At 47.2% G+C, this 16,260-nt stretch overlaps 1 long non-coding RNA gene across 1 annotated transcript in view; it reads right to left on the reverse strand.

Moving 5' to 3' along the window:
• LOC133777316 (uncharacterized) overlaps positions 1 to 16,260 on the reverse strand; it is a 91,480-nt gene that overhangs the window by 74,619 nt on the left and 601 nt on the right. Inside the window, exons 2-3 of the long non-coding RNA XR_009868520.1 lie at positions 11,091 to 11,171; positions 2,881 to 2,973 (exon numbers count right to left, since the gene is read on the reverse strand). This is a non-coding gene — a long non-coding RNA (uncharacterized LOC133777316). The remainder of the gene's footprint in view (positions 1 to 2,880; positions 2,974 to 11,090; positions 11,172 to 16,260) is intronic.

The following is a 16,260-nucleotide window of genomic DNA, read 5'->3' on the forward strand; positions in this document are numbered from 1 at the left end:
TGGTTCAAGGCCCAGCTGCTCCACTTCTGATCGAGCTCTCTGCTATGGCCTGGGAAAGCAGTGCAACATGGCCCAAGTCCTCGGGCCCCTGCTCCCATGTGGGAGACCCAGAAGAAGCTCCTGGCTCCTGGCTTTTGGATTGCAGCCAACTGGGGAGTGAACCAGTGGATGGAAAACCTCCCTCTCTCTCTCTCTCTCTCTCTCTCTCTCTCTCTCTCTCTAACTCTCTAACTCTCTAACTCTGTCTTTAAAATAAATAAATAAATCTTTTTAAAACAAAAACCAATGGGCAGTGGCAGCAGCCACTGCCATTCAGGATTTTCCTACTTTTTGCCAGGCTCTATGTCAGGCATTTTAAATTCTTGTATCACGTATCCCAGCAATCCATGGGAGCAAATGCCTTTATCATTATTTGACAGATAAAGAAACAGGGCTCAAGGCATGGCAGTGACCTGCCCAAAGTCACACATCCAAAAGTGCTAGGATTTTTTTAAAGATTTATTTATTTGAAAGTCAAGAGTTACACAGAAAGAGGAGAGGCAGAGAGAGAGAGAGAAGTCTTTCATCACTCCCCAATTGGCCTCAATGCCTGGAGCTGTGCCAGTCTGAAGCCAGGAGCCAGGAGAAAAGTTAGGATTTTAACCCAGGGGTGTTAGACTCCAAAGCCTCTGGGACCTGCTGTAGGGCACTAGATATAGAAAAAGAACAACCAGGGCCAGTGCTGTGGCATAGTAGGCTAAGCCTCCATCTGCGGTGCTGGCATCCCATATGGGTGCTGGTTCTAGTCCCAGCTGCTCCTCTTTCAATCCAGCTCTCTGCTATGGCATGGGAAAGCAGTAGAAGATGGTCCAAGATGTCTCTGCACCCATGTGAGAGACCCGGAAAAAGCTCCTGACTGCTCACTCCTGGCTTTGGACTGGTCCAGCTCCAACCTTTGCAGCCATTTGGGGAGTAAGCCAGAGGATGGAAGAGCTCTCTCTCTCATTCTCTCCCTCGTTGTGTCTGTGACTTTGTCAGAAGAAGAAGAAAGAAGAAAGAAGAAAGAAGGAAGAAGGAAGAAGGAAGAAGGAAGAAGGAAGAAGAAGAAGAAGAAGAAGAAGAAGAAGAAAGAAGAAGGAGGAGGAAGAGGAGGAGGAAAGGAACAACCAGGGTTGCCACCAAAGTGGCGACAGCAGCGATGATCACACTGATGGGAAAAGACGGTGGCTGCTACTGTTCACTGAGCACCAGCTAGGCACAGGTACAGTACTAGGCAGTAGGGTCACAGAAACTCCCCCACACTGGTCACATTTTATAACTGGGGGAGGGGGATGTTGATATGAATGTGAGTGTTGGATATAAACAGGGAGAAATCACAATAGAGACTTTTGGGCTTCCTGGAGTCTGGATGGGGATTCCAGACAGCTGCAGGTTCCTATTTTGGCTTACTTACAGCATTTACAACATGGTACACAATGTGAGGCTTAGATAATGTTTTTATGTAATACAGTCTCAAATTGAGTAATTCTTATTAGTCTCAATAATAAAAAATAAGCCCACCATATTTTTAATATAATAGCTTTTTCAATGTCATCAACATTACTTTTTATTTACATATTACTTGATAATCTGAAGAACACACTTGAAGATAATTGGAAGAACACATATGAGGGTATACTACCTGTATTATTTTTACTAAAGTTCCCATAATAAAGCAACTTAAAGCAGACATTGCTTTTCTCACAGATCTGGAGGCCAGAAGTCTGAGATCAAGATGCTGGTAGCATTTGGTTTCTTCTAAGCACTCTCTCCTCGATTTGGCTATTTTTTTTAACCAGCAGAGTGGACAGTGAGAGAGAGAGACAGAGAGAAAGGTCTTCCTTTACCATTGGTTCACTCTCCAATGGCCACTGCAGCCAGCGCACTGTGCTGATCCGAAGCCAGGAGCCAGGTGCTTCTCCTAGTCTCCCATGCGGGTGCAGGTCCCAAGCACTTGGGCCATCCTCCACTGCATTCCCGGGCCACAGCAGAGAACTGGACTGGCAGAGGAGCAACCGGGACAGAATCCGGTGTGCTGGCACCGCAGGTGGATGATTAGCATACTGAGGCGCAGCTCTGGCCTTCAATTTGGCTATTGTTATTCCTAAACAAAAACTCCCAAGAGTGAGAGTCTGCTTTGCCCAGCTTGTCCTGGATTGCTCAGTTTGTATCCTACCCTAGAGCCTGGCCAGCTGTTGATGACCTGTCGTCACCCCTAGGGTCAGGTGCACACCACTGGCTGTAACCGGGAAGGGAAAATGGGAACCCACGGCCAGGGGGCACAAAACCTGCTTCTACCTCCACCTTACTGACAGGCAAACTTCAGCTCAGAAGACCAATGCCACTACATCAATGAAGTTCTCACGGATTCCTATGAAACCTGCCAGAGAGAAATGAAGCACATTTAAAAAGACGGTGAAAAGCGGCAGCAGATGACTAGGGAAAAGGGATACAGAAAAGAAATGCAGTGGTTCAGAGGAGGAGATAGGTGGCCAGGGCAGTGTGAGAAAGAGGAACTTGTGCTGGGGAGGGAGCTGACTGGGGCAGAGTCCCTTTACTCATGGGGCTCCTACACTGAGAAGAAAGACAACCATCTGAATCCATGTTGTGTTGCACATGACAGTAGCTCAGTACCAACAAGTAGTCAGGCTCCAGGTTGAGTGGAAAGGGATGCAGGTGTGGAAGGAGTAAAGTAGCTGGGAAAGAAAGGCGTTGTTTTAGCTGCCAGGAGGAATCAAAAGCACTCTAAACAGAGGACGGCACATGGGCAGAGAAGCATCAAACTGTGTGAGTCTTCTAGAACATGGAGTGCAAGGAGTAGAAGACAGTTCATGAAGCTGTACATGTGACGGAGAACCATACCTGGTCATGAACTTGGCCAACAAGATGAACTACTGACAGTTTAAGCAGAGAGAAGACGTGACCAAGCTTCAGTCTTACAAGAGTGCTGATAGCCTAGAAATGGAGAGAGCAAGACATCAACTGGGAGGTCCAGTCTCAGCAGCAACCTTGGGGATTGGGTATCTAACAGGTTGGGCAATGCAACAGGGCTTGGATTCCCCTTTCAGCTTGTTGGCAGAGAAATAGCTCAAGACACATGAGCACAATGGGAAAACAGGCTCCCCCTTTCTAATGAGTCAGTTTCTACCATCAGACAGTTTCCATTGATGATGGCCTATGTGCCCTCTGCCTCGCCACCTCTTTAAACATGTAGTACATTCCAGGGCAGATCTCCTCTATAGAACTCTATCCATGGCAGACACAGGCAAGCTAAGTCCAGCCTAATGCACCTTTGTCTGAAAACCAGGGAGACTGAGTCTGCTCTTGTATCGCTCTGCTTGTACATCTTCCCCCAAAACTCTAATTCCTCCCTGCTCAATGTGATGCTAGCATCCCCTTTATGGGACAAGGAGTCAAGGAATTTTATACCTAGGAAAAGCTATGAGTTTGGAGGCACAGCAAGTATTATGGTAGTGAGGAGACCTAGAGCCCATGGCCAAAGTCCCCAACCATGATCTAGACATCATGAATTAATACGCCATCTCAGAGGCTTGTCTCAAGTCTGTCTGCCTTAACCCTGTGTCAGACAGTTATGGTTTATCTGATGCTCTGTAAGAACAATATAAATTTACCACTCAGATTTTCTCCAAGTCAAGAATTCAGGGGTAGCTTTGGCAGCTCTGGCTCTGGGTCACTCAAAAGTTTCTCAAGCTATTAGCCAGAGCTGCAGGCATCAGAGAGCTTAACTGAGGCTGGCGGATCTACCTCCCAAGTGGCTCACCCACTCATCTTCAGGGGAAGTTGGTGCCGGCCAAGGAGGGATGCCTCAGTGTCTCCCATTAGGGGGCCTGTCCACATGCTATTTGGTGATGTGTCCTCACACCATGATGACTGGCTCCTTTTGGAGGGAGTGTTCTGAGGACAAAGAGATGGATGGTACTTTTTATAAACTAGCCTCAGAAGTACAGGGCATTATCTCTGCCAATAGTATGGTCAAGAAGTCAGTGATTCGATCTCTTGAAGAGAGAAGGGTTAAAGAATTTGTAAATATATAGTAAAACCTCTTGCATATAGGGTAAAAACAATTTTCCCCACTATTACTCTCACTCTTCAGTACTTCACTTCAGACCCCTGCTGGGGGGGGGGGGCAGTTCCCACACTAAGCAGTTCTGCAATTCTCTGTGAATGCCAAGTAGGCATTCTATAATTCCATTCAATTATGACACAGCTAGTGTCAGGTCACACATGCACAGGCTGACCTTACTTCAGGTGCCAATCAAAAATCCAGTCTGCCACCTGTGCTTCTGAATGGGTAGCTGTAAATCTGGATTCCTATGACATCTCTCTTTGGGTATGATCACTTGCTAGAATCCAGAAAAATAATCACTTAGTCTTGCCAACTGATCAGAAAGGATGATGTAAAGGATGTAAAGGAGCAGCCAGATGAAGACACACATCCACATGGTCTGGAAGGCTCCCATGGAGTCAGGGTGATCCACCCTCCCAACACATGGACGTATGCCTCCACCTGGAGGATCCCCTATGCCAGCTGTCCTGAGTCAATCTCCAAGACACAGGCACCTACTTTAACAAGGCTCTGTGTGCTCTCTACACTCCTGAGGTGTTATAGGGAAGGCCGGGAGAAAAAGCAGAGGCCCTCTGGCTACTTCAAGGCTAGAGGTCAGCAGGGAGATGAGGGTGGGAAAGGCAGAGCAGGGTGAGGAGGACTGGTGTCTGGCAAAGTCTGGAAGGCAAAATGTTAACATTGCTTTGCAGCTTCCCACCCTGAAAGCCAGGGCCTCCCACCTCCAGGGCAACAGGCTCCACTGGCTGTGGCTCCCGACATCCTGGTGGGATTGGGATGCTGCAGAGACTTAGAGAATGCAGGAGGGAGCAGCACCCCCATTCAAGAAGAGGAAGATGCCCAAAGATGGAACAGAAGAGGAAACAGGGCTTCAAGCTGAAGCTTTAAGTGTTGGCGGGTACTGCTGGAAAGAGGGTTTGTCCCACGCTGTAGGTGTGTGGGCTTGCAGTGTGGAAGGAAATGAAGGGTACGAAATCTGCATGTGGATGAGAGCCACCCCCCCCCCAAGGAAGGAAGAGCAATAAAAGGTACCTGGGTCCCTGACACATGAGCCAAAAATTGCTCTTTTATTTTAACCTACCCTTGTGTGGGTCTCTGTTGTAGCACCTGAACCTATAACCTCATCAATGTTAGCTATGGTCACAATAACGCTATGTCATACACCATCCAAAAACACAGAGTGGGTTACAATCACCATTCTTTCACCTCTGTAGGTCGTGGTGATACAGGTAGTAAAAGCCACCTAGGTTAGGTTGAACTTGGATGGAAAGTGAAGGCAGGCGGCTACAAGATGGGGAGAAGGGTTTCTAATGAACATTGAGCCTGCATGCTGTTAAAGCAGACTTTGCATAAAGGCCGACTGAAATTAAGTGCAGAGAGTAAGCCTTATACAAGCAAAGGGTTGCATTTAAGAGACATGCAATTGAGAATCAAAAAAGCCTGGAACCTAAAAAATATTAAGGAGATAAGAGTTTTGAGACTCTAAATGAACAAAACAAAGACACCTGGGATTGTAAATGAGCAGAGCTAAGCGGTAAAGCCAGGGATCGCAACCTAACAAGTCCAAGGCTATAAATAACAGGGACAGTGTTCAAGATGGGCCCAAAAATCATAAAGTACTAACCCAAAGGAATTTTGGGGAGGGAGAACACCTGGGCAGATTCTAGCCAAATGGGCAGAGTGAACTAAGCAAGATGGGATCTCAGCAAGATGACCATTAGTTTCTTGATTCACCCTGTCCCCTGTCCCTTGTTTTCATACTTCAGCTGCACAAGACAGTCAACCCAGGTGACTAAGGACAACTAGGACACGTGTGCCTGATCATTTCCACAGTTTTGCTCGAGTGCTGTGCTGGCAGGGTTGGCTCTGCTTCTCACATGGGTCTGCCAATCAGCCAGGGTGGCTCTGGTCCACGGGTATTCACTCTGGGGCCCAGGCTGACCGAGGCAGCTGCTCCCCGAGAGCAGCTCTTCTCACAGTGAAGGCAGAAGCACATGAGGGCCACAGAAACTCACACGGCCCCTCCAGCCTAGGCTCAGAACCACTATGTCTTCGTTGCTTCTTCATTACATGGGCCAAAGCAAGCCACAGTCTTCCCACAATGAGACTATGGCAAGTGTGCAGATCAGGGAGGGGCGAGGAATTGGGCCAGTAAGTGCGTCTATTCCACTGTGCTGGACCCTGGTTTGAAGGTTACATGACCTGGGCCCACTCTTCTAGGGGTTGCCTGGAAATGAGTGTAGTAAAAGGCACTGTCCTTCCCTCACCCCCAGTTTTCTATTAGGTCAGGAATCCTGAAAACTCAGCCTTCCTTCTCCACAAAGCCCCCGTGCCCTTCCCTCAATGCCTAACACCCAGTCTGCCCCTACGGATGACGCAGCAAGATTGCTGAGTGCGTTTTAGATGGCCCCTTCATTCCCCTCCACTGCACCCCACGATGTGATTCATTAGGAAATATAGCCTAAGAGCCTAAAGTTCAGCAGATAGTGCACTAAGTATTCACCCAAAATGCTCTTAAGAGATTGTGCCATTGAAGCTGAGTCTGTAGCCAGATGTGACACCAAATAGTGCATCTCTGCCTCATGGGGACCTCCAGAAGTAGGAGCTATGGGCCAGCACTGTGTTGTAGCAGGCTAAGCCACCTGCAGTGCCAGCATCCCATGTGGACACAGGTTCAAGTCCCAGCTGCTCCACTTCTGATCCCATTCCCTCCTAATGCACCTGGGAAGGCAGCAGAAAATGGTGCAGGTCCTTGTGCCCCTGCATCCACGTGGGAGACCCGGAAGCAGCTCCTGGCTTCAGCCTGGTACAACCCCAGCTGTTGTTTGTTGTTGCAGCCATTTGGGGAGTAGACTAGCAGATAGAAAATCTCTCTCTCACTCTTGCTCTCTAACTCTGTCTTTCAAATAAATACATTAAATAAGGAAGAGGAAGAAGCAGCAGCAGCAACAACAAGAGATCGGAACAGGTTAGTGAAATTTCTTTCTCTAGAGGCCATTTGGACCTGGGAAATTTTATTTAAAGACTTTTATTTACTTATTTGAGTTGAAGAGTTACAGACAGTGAGAGGGAGAGGAGACAGAAAGAAAGGTCTTTCTTCCACTGGCTCATTCCCAAATAACAGCAAAGGCCAGAGATGTGCCAATCCAAAGCCAGGAGCCAGGAGCTTCTTCCAGGTCTCCCACATAGGTGCAGGGACCCAAGGACGTGGGCCATCTTCTACTGCTTTCCCAGGCCACAGCAGAGAACCAGATTGGAAGAAGAGCAGCTGGGACTCGAACTGGATGCTGATGCCACAGAGGATTAAACTACTGCACCACAGTGCTGGCCCCTGGGACCTGGGAAATTTTAAAGTTTCTCACAAGCAGAAATATCCTAAGAGCAGGCTGTCTCAGGGCCCAAAATTAGCCAGAGATCCACAAGGCTTCAGGATAACTGAGAGGTAGTGAGAGTCACCACCAGTGCGCAGTCACCCCACTGCTGCACAGTGCCCCTTGGCCACATCAGGACAGGAGCAAGATCAGCCGCAGGTGCTCCACCTTAACTGCCGTCTTTCTCAGAAGACCTTGCTCTTTAAAGGAGAACCATTAAAAAAGACCAACCACTGCTGAATTCAGGGCACAGGCCACATACACTGAATGTATTTTAGGGCAGTGGCTCATGATAAATTGTTTCCCAAGTTCCTCAAAGGTACTGTGAGTGTCAAGCTCTCTCGGGCCCAGGCTGATAACTATGGAAGTGTGGGGAATTTCAGTTGTTGTGAGGTACTTGTTTATGATACATGTGGACTCTTAGGGCTTATTATAAAAGTGAAGGCCTATGGCTCTCCAGACTGAGAAAGGATCGCCTCTGTGAATAATAAGAGGATGCAGCAGTTATAAAAAATTAAATAGACTGTGACAGTCTGTCTCCTAGATATATAGGTGTGTTAAGTGAACAAAGCCCTATGGTAGTGTGGGGGTAAAGCATGCTACTATCTTAGTTTTCTGTTGCTACAGCAAAATACCTAAGACTGGGTGATTTATAAAGAAGCTCATTTGGCTCATTGTTCTGGGACCTGGGAAGTCCAAGACCATGGTGCAGACGTCTGCTCAGCATCCGCTGGGGGACCTCTTACTGCATTAGAACACGACACAAAGCATCACATGCTGGGACATAGCACGTGTGCTGGCGCAGGTCCCTCTTTCTAAAATGCTGCTAATGCCGATGGGGCTCCCTCTGTCCTGACCTCATCCAATCCTAAGTACCTCCCAAAGCCTCTACCTCCAAACACCATCAACACAGGAGTTTTGGAATTCAGTTTCTAATTTTTTTTTTTATTTTTTGACATGCAGAGTGGACAGTGAGAGACAGAGAGAAAGGTCTTCCTTTACCGTTAGTTCACCCTCCAATGGCCACTGCGGTCAGTGCGTTGCGGCCAGCGCACCGCACTGATCCGAAGCCGGGAGCCAGGTGCTTCCCCTGGTCTCCCATGCAGGTGCAGGGCCAAAAGACCTGGGCCATCCTCCACTGCACTCCCAGGCCATAGCAGAGAGCTGGACAGGAAGAGGGGCAACTGGGACAGAATCCGGCGCCCCAACCAGGACTAGAACCCAGTGTGCCAGCGCCACAAGGCAGAGGATTAGCCTATTGAGCCGCAGCGCTGGCCTGGAATTCAGTTTCTAATATATGAACTTTGTGAGGACACAGTCCAACAACGGCAACTTCTGTATGCTCTGCATTATCTGTATAGAACTTTAGGATCCAATACAGTGGCCACTAGCCACATACGGCTGCTTCAGTGTGAATTTGAAAGTCAGTTCAAAAGTCACAATCAGCCGTCTTTTTTTTAACTTTTACTTAATTATTTTCATTTGAGGTGAAAGGCAGAGAAACAGAGACAGAAGGGACAGATCTTCCATCTGCTGGTTCACTTCCCCAAACGCCTGCAACAGCTGGGGCTGGGCCAGGCAGAACCCAGCAGCCCAGAATTCAGTCCAGGTCTCCCACATGGGTGGCAGGAACTAAGCACCTAAGCCATCATCTGCTGCCTCCCAGAGTCTGCGTTTGCAGGAAGCTGAAATCAGAAGCAGAACCATGGTCTGAACCAGGCATTCTGACCTGAGATGTGGTCATCCCAAGTGCCAGCTGTAACACTGAGCCCAAGGCTCACCCCAGAGGTAGGGGTTTCCAAAAGGAAAGTGAAGGGCCTTCTCAGATCAAACCAAAGGTTGAGGAGGCTACCAGAACGAGAGAGAGAGAGAGAACCAGGAAGTGGCATAATCAGAACCTATGTGCTCACGTGTAACCCTGTAACAACACTCTAGCAACCCTGTAGCCTTAATACCCCCATCAGAATGTAGGTAACCGTATGAGGGGGACAAAGAAAGTAAGAGTGTGTGTAAGGCAATGACCCACTTTTCTCGGGGCTCAGCCTTTGACTGCTTTCCTGCTATGAGTTTCGGTGTCCTGTCTGTCCCAGAACCCCACAACATTTCTAGGGGCTTGTGTCCAGGATTCAGAGATGGGGTTTCCACCTCTTTTGTTGCTGGGGTATGATACCCCCACCCCAGGACGCTGATAGAGGTGACCTTGCCGGGTGCCAGTGGGCAGATTAATCCATACGTGACTCACCGTCCTGGTGTGCCGGGGTAGGGCCCTGGGAGCACAGAGGAACCCAATGTGGCACAAGGAACCAGCCAAGGGAAAGACAGCTGCCAAAGGCAAGGGGGCGGTTGGAATGGTGGGAGGGAAAAAGGTAACAACCCAGGTTCCTTCATTTTGGTTTTAGTGAGCCTGCCCCTAAGAGGCAGAAGGGCAGCTTGATGTCACCCACTCCCAGAGTTGCCAGAGTACTCTCCGTCACAGGAGACAGGAGACCAAACCGCAACTGGGGGCCGGCACTGTGGCTTAGCAGGTAAAGCCACTGCCTGCAGTGCCGGCATCCCACATAAACACCAGTTCGAGACCCAGCTGCTCCACTTCCAATCCAGCTCTCTGCTCTGGCCTGGGAAAGCAGTAGAAAATGGCCCAGGTCCTTGGGCCCCTGCACCTGCATGAGCTCCAGCTGTTGCAGCCAATTGGGGAGTGAACCAGTGGATAGAAGACCTCTCTCTCTCTTCCTCTCTCTCTCTCTCTCTCTCTCTCTCTCTCTGCCTCTCCTCCTCTCTGTAACTGACTTTCAAATAAATAAATCTTTAAAAAAAAAAAAAAGAAAGAAAGAAAAGAAATTGCAACTGCACACCGCTGAGAGAGGAAAAAAATAGATGTGCTAGGCAGTGGAAGGAAAATAAAAAAAGTGCCAGGCAAAAGCACTGGGCGGTGGATGGATTGGAGATGACAATTCTAAGGCACAGGGCATCGAGTAAACGGTCACTAAATGAGATGGACTGACTCTGAGTTCTGACTGAAAACAAAGCCCGAGGCAGTTTGGCAGTTTAAACTTTTCTCTCCCTCTCTCCCTCTCTCCCTCTCTCCCTCTCTCCCTCTCTCCCTCTCTCCCTCTCTCCCTCTCTCCCTCTCTCCCTCTCTCTCTCTCTGGTTTGTAGCATGTTACCTCGCCCCTCTGCTGGGAGAGGGGACAAGGAAGGCCAGTTGTCTCTCGACCAGGGCAGCAATACTCAAGTTGATAGAGGCAGGCACATGGGATTAAACTGATTAGATTTACGAGCTGGAGACCACGCCTTCAGCCTGCCCCCTTTTGTGATCTCATGCCAATACCTGACCTCACCTGTACATCCACCTGCCAATAAGACTACGTAACCACTCCCCCTGTGAACGAAAGGCCTGGAGCACTGTGGGCCCTCCCTTGCCGTTCTTTACCTCTGGGCATGGGACCTCTTAGCCGAGCTGGGCTACCTGTAGCTGCTCCCAATCACACACTTTGCTCCACGTGGCTCCCAGCCTGCTCTCTGCCTGGTATGGACCCAGCCTGTGCTTCCAGACTTCTTCTAAATAAAGCCCTCACTTTCTGTGTATGTCTTTCACTGAATAAATGTTAAAAACTTACCATGTCATCAGTGCAGCGCTGGTTGTAGCGGCCATTTGGGGAGTGAACCAATGGAAGGAAGACCTTTCTCTGTCTCTCTCACTATCAAATAAAAAAAAAAATTTTTTTTAAATACCATGTCACCTGGATTATTGGAGTTGATATTCAGAATTCTTATCTGAATAGACAGCAAGAACTCTCAAAATATTAATACTAAATTTATTAATAAGGCTGTTCGATAATAAAGTCTCCCAGATGTAAGCTGACAATTTCCAGTGGGCTTGTCACCATAGCACACGGGCCCTGGCCCACAGTCACCCTTGGGAACTGTCTTGCAGCTGCCTGGATACATGTCTGTTTCAGAGATGGTCCCAAGTAGCTGACTGTTGACTAGGTGCCTATGTTTGCTGGGTGGGAAAAAAAACTTGCTTGTAAAACCCTTTCGTCCTAAAGTAAAATCGCTAGATTAGTTTAGACTGAAAAGGGAAAGATAAGACAGAAATACCTAAAGGCTTCAGTAAGTTACCAAAGGCATAAAAAGTCCCATAACATTAGAAAAAAATTTTTTGAGAAAAATACTGTTTACAGGGTTTTCTAAAATTAGTGAACATTGAGGCAGGCGCTGTGGCACAGTGGGTTAACACCCTGGCCTGAAGCGCCAGCATCCCATATAGGTGCTGGTTTGAGAGCCAGCTGCTCCACTTCTGATCCAGCTCTCTGCTATGGCCTGGAAATCAATAGAAGATGGCCCAAGTCCTTGGGCCCCTGCACTCACATGGGAGACCCAGAAGAAGTTCCTGGAACCTGGCTTTGGATCGGCACAGTTCTGACAATTGTGGCCAACTGGGAGGTGAACCAGCAGATGGAAGACCTCTCTCTCTCTGCCTCTCCTCTCTCCGTGTAACTCTGACTTTCAAATAAATAAATAAATCTTTAAATGTAAACATTAATGTCAAAGGTAAAGTTACATAAAATTAAAGTCTAATCTGCTAAAGCAATGAGGTTTTTAAAATATATGCATAAAAATATCAATATGTTAACAAATCTAAAATTGTTTTTTAAAGATTTATTTATTTGAAAGTCAGAGTTAAACAGAGAGAGAAGGAGAGCTAGAAGAAGAGAGAAAGGTCTTCCATCTGCTGGTTCACTCCCCAATTCACCGCAACAGCTGGGGCTGTGCTAATCTGAAGCCAGGAGCTTCTTCCAGGTCTCCCACGTGGGTGCAGGGATCCAAGGACTTGGGCCATCTTCTACTGCTTTCCTAGGCCACAGCAGAGAGCTGGATTGGAAGTGAAGCAGCCAGGACACAAACTAGTGCCTATATGGGATGCCAGCACTGCAGGTAGCGGCTTTACCTGCTACGCCACAGCACCAGCCCTAAAAATTGCCTTGATCTTAAACTTTAAAACTGTTTTTGCAAACAACTGCAATATCTCCTTTTAATAATTTTCTTCTTGATTGGTTATTCTGACAATTTTCCAGTCAGAGAGTTCTTTTCTGGTTCTGACTGAAAAGCGCTGAGTTTTATAAGAGTTAAAAGAGGAGGTGTCACTTTCGGCAGACACAGGGTGAGGGGGGATCTTCTATCCACTGTATCATTCCCTAGATGGCCACAATGGCTGAAACTGTGCCAATCCAAAGCCAGGAGCCAGGAGCTTCTTCTAGGTCTCTCACATGGATGCAGGGGCCCAAGGACTTGGGCCATCCTCTACTGCTTTCCCAGGCCATAACCAAGAGCTAGATTGGAAGTAGAGCAGCCAGGACTCACACCTGTGCACATATGGGATGTCAGCATTGCAGGCAGCAGCTTTACCCACTACACCACAGAGACGGCCCCCTCTTAGTGATTTTCTGTCTGGTTGATTGATCAATTAATGAAAGTGGAGTGCTGAAATCCCCATTACTAATGTATTGGAGTCTATGTTTCCCTTTTGATCCATTAACATTTCTTTTAAAAAGCCAGGTTACCTGTAGTCAGGTGCATATACATTTATAATAGTCACATCTTCCTGTTGAATTGATCCCTAAATCATTACATAGTGCCCTGCTTCATCTCTTTTCAGTTTTTAATTAAAGTCTATTTTGTCTGATATTAGGATGGTTACACCAACTCTTTTTTGGTTTTTGTTAGCATAGACATTTTCCATCCTTTCACTTTCAGTCTGTGTGTATCTATGTTGGTGAGATATGTTTCTTGCAGGCAGCAAATAGATGGGCCTTGTTTTTTAAACCATTCAGCCAATCTGTATCTTTTAATTGGAGAGTTGAGGCCAATTTTTCATTCAAGGTGACTATTGATAAGTAACAACTTGGCCCTCGTATTTTTCCAATAATATCCCTATTATTTACTTTGGATTTCCTTTTTACCTTTACTGGGGGGTTTTCTGCCTTCACCTGCTTTCATAGTGGTGACCATGTTTCTGTGTTTCTGTGCATAGCACATCCTTAAGCATCTTTTGTAAGGTGGGACAAGTGGTGACAATTTCAATTTGTTTGTTACGGAAGGTCTTTATTTCACCTTCATTCATAAATGAGAGCTTTGCAGGGTACAGTATTTGCAGGGTTAACAGTCTTTTTCTCCTAAGGCTTGTACTGTCTCTCCATTCTCTCCTCACCATTCTCTCTGGGTGTGGTAGAACTTAATAGCCAGCTATTCCCTACACCTTCTCAAGTAGCCACCAAGTCCCCAAGGTCTCAGCATACAAGGATCTCACAGTCGCCAAATCCAAAGGGCACTGCTGGTGCGGAAGCCCCTCTGTCCCTTGTAGCTGCCCAGTCCCCTCCCAGCCAAGCTCTGAGGCAGTGGGGGCCGAGAGCTGTTCCCTCCACTGGAAGCTCTGGATCACATGCACACACTACAGCCACTGGCCCAACACCTGCCACTGCTGCCACCCGCACTGTGTTCAGGTGCCCCATCTCAGTGGACGCCTGCAGGCTTCCGCAGTTGTTGCCCTTTTGCAAATAGCACCCGCCCTCTCCCAGCCAGACTGCACGTTCTGTTTTGGAGAGACTGATTTGAATCAAACGTCTCCCTCCACTTCCTCTGGGACCACAGGTGACGCCAGCAACCACAGCCCCCATGGCTCTAGTCCAGACCCGTGCCATGCTCTCTCTCCTGCTCTATGCCCACAGATCTGTGCAAACTGGCCTCCCATCCATCTCTACAGTGTTGCCAGCTCCAGCTCACTGCCGCTGCCACTGCACAGGCTGCACATGTCAGCACTCCCCACACAGGTTCATGCCATTTCACCTCCTCCCCAGGACTTCCTAGGCACTTTTCCTTCCAATTCTCGGCCAGGAATGTACTTCCTACACTTTGCTCCTCACTGTTTACCCCTAGCCCTGCAGAACACGCTGCTCCCTAACCCATCTCTATAATGGCTTTTACTTACACCTTGAAACCTGGAATCCTGGGGTTACCTTATTTATAGCTAAGCATTTATACACTGTCTACGACCATGAGGAAAAAACCATAGTGAGGAACAACAATAATTACAAATCTCCACTAGCTTTTCCACACACTGGCACAATCTGGTAGGATAATCTGAGGAAGGTTTTCAGTTGACAAAAGCAGTCTTGGACAATTCCGTCCTTTCCACTTCATTACACCACTTATCACTTCAGCCCTACGAATTATTCACTTCCTATCCCTACAGGAAACAGGATCTAATAACCCATCAGCAATCTCTTCCAATTCATATAAAATTGCATGTCACCCTTACAGTAAAATGTAATATATCCTAGCTCCTCTTATTGTTTTTCTTCCTCACCCTAGTCTTATTTTCTCTTGACCTGCTGAGAGACCCTGACAATAATACCCCAGCAAACCCCCATATACTCTTTCCCATACTAAACCAGACTATTCGATCCACCTATGCAATCCTATGATCAATCCCAAATAAACTAGGCAGTGCCCTAACCCTAGCAGCCTCAATCCTATTTCTACCCATTATTTGTATCTTCAACTATCAAAACAATGAAGCACAATATCCTTCCCTCTAAGCCAACGCTTATTCTAAATTATACTAGCAAAGCTCTTCACACCCAAGTGAATCAGAGGGCCCCTTCTTTTCAGACAAACAGAAGCGATTATGTAAGTCCTCTAGCTAAAGACAGGAGGAAACCCAGGACCGACCTGAAACTACACAGGGGTAAGGTTGTCTAGGGAAAGAATACCAGGGTGAATAAATTTCAAATCCTACCATGGGGTCATTTCAACTTCTGGGCTTCAACAAACAAAAGGGACTAAAAAGAAGAGCAAGACAGGATGAGGACGAATCATGAACATCGGGAGTAGCAAGGAGTTTCTTCTGAGCAGCTACTGAGAGGCAGGGAGACGAAGACCAAGGAACAGCCCAAGTTGCAGCCAGGAAGTCACAGCTGACTGACGGAGCTAAGGTTTAGTTTATCACATGTCTATGAGAGGACTGTGAAGAATATGACTCTGGACAGGGATTTGTTGTCTGACTCTTAAAACCAAAAATCACAAATGGAGATTTTTTTTTCCCATCCACTAACATATGTGAAAACCACTGCGAACAAGACTGGTGAAGAACAATGGTCCCTGTCCTCTGTCATATTTACTTGGCCCAAAAAGTACCACGACTAAAACTATTTCAAGATTTTAAAACATATTTTAAAGGAAAAAAATCAGGCTTATGGAGTCAGGCAAAGTCTTTACAATGTTGCAACTGTCTGCAAAAAGATACTATGTAATATCATTAATTCTTAAAATTTTGGAACTTCCTTAAAAAAATCAGGTTGCTTATTCTACCAATAGAATCCTGACAGTCCTGGAAACATGAATGAAAAGGCAGCATAGAAACATGAATGAAAGGTCTAAAGATTTTTAGATGACCATTCTCTTTTTATAAAGCCACACTCACAATGAGAGTGGATTAGGAACCGACTCATGCAGTTAGGGGAATGCGGCAGACCTGAGACAGAATCCGAGGTCCATGGGTGACTGGCACCCAACCATCCATTTGGGGGGTCCCAGTAAAATGTACTGAGTAGGATGACCTTCAGGGAAAACTTAATTAGCTGAGGATGCCGGAAGAACCCTGAGACCAAGCAACGGCCGCGAGCGGGAACGTCCTGGCTGAGCAAGTGAGACTAGAACCATTTTTACAATTCTTGTCCACTCAAGTACCACCATAACCCGCGGAAATACCACGGACACACCAAGATA

The sequence above is a fragment of the Lepus europaeus genome, chromosome 18 (assembly GCF_033115175.1).
Source record: "Lepus europaeus isolate LE1 chromosome 18, mLepTim1.pri, whole genome shotgun sequence".
NCBI lineage: Eukaryota > Metazoa > Chordata > Mammalia > Lagomorpha > Leporidae > Lepus > Lepus europaeus.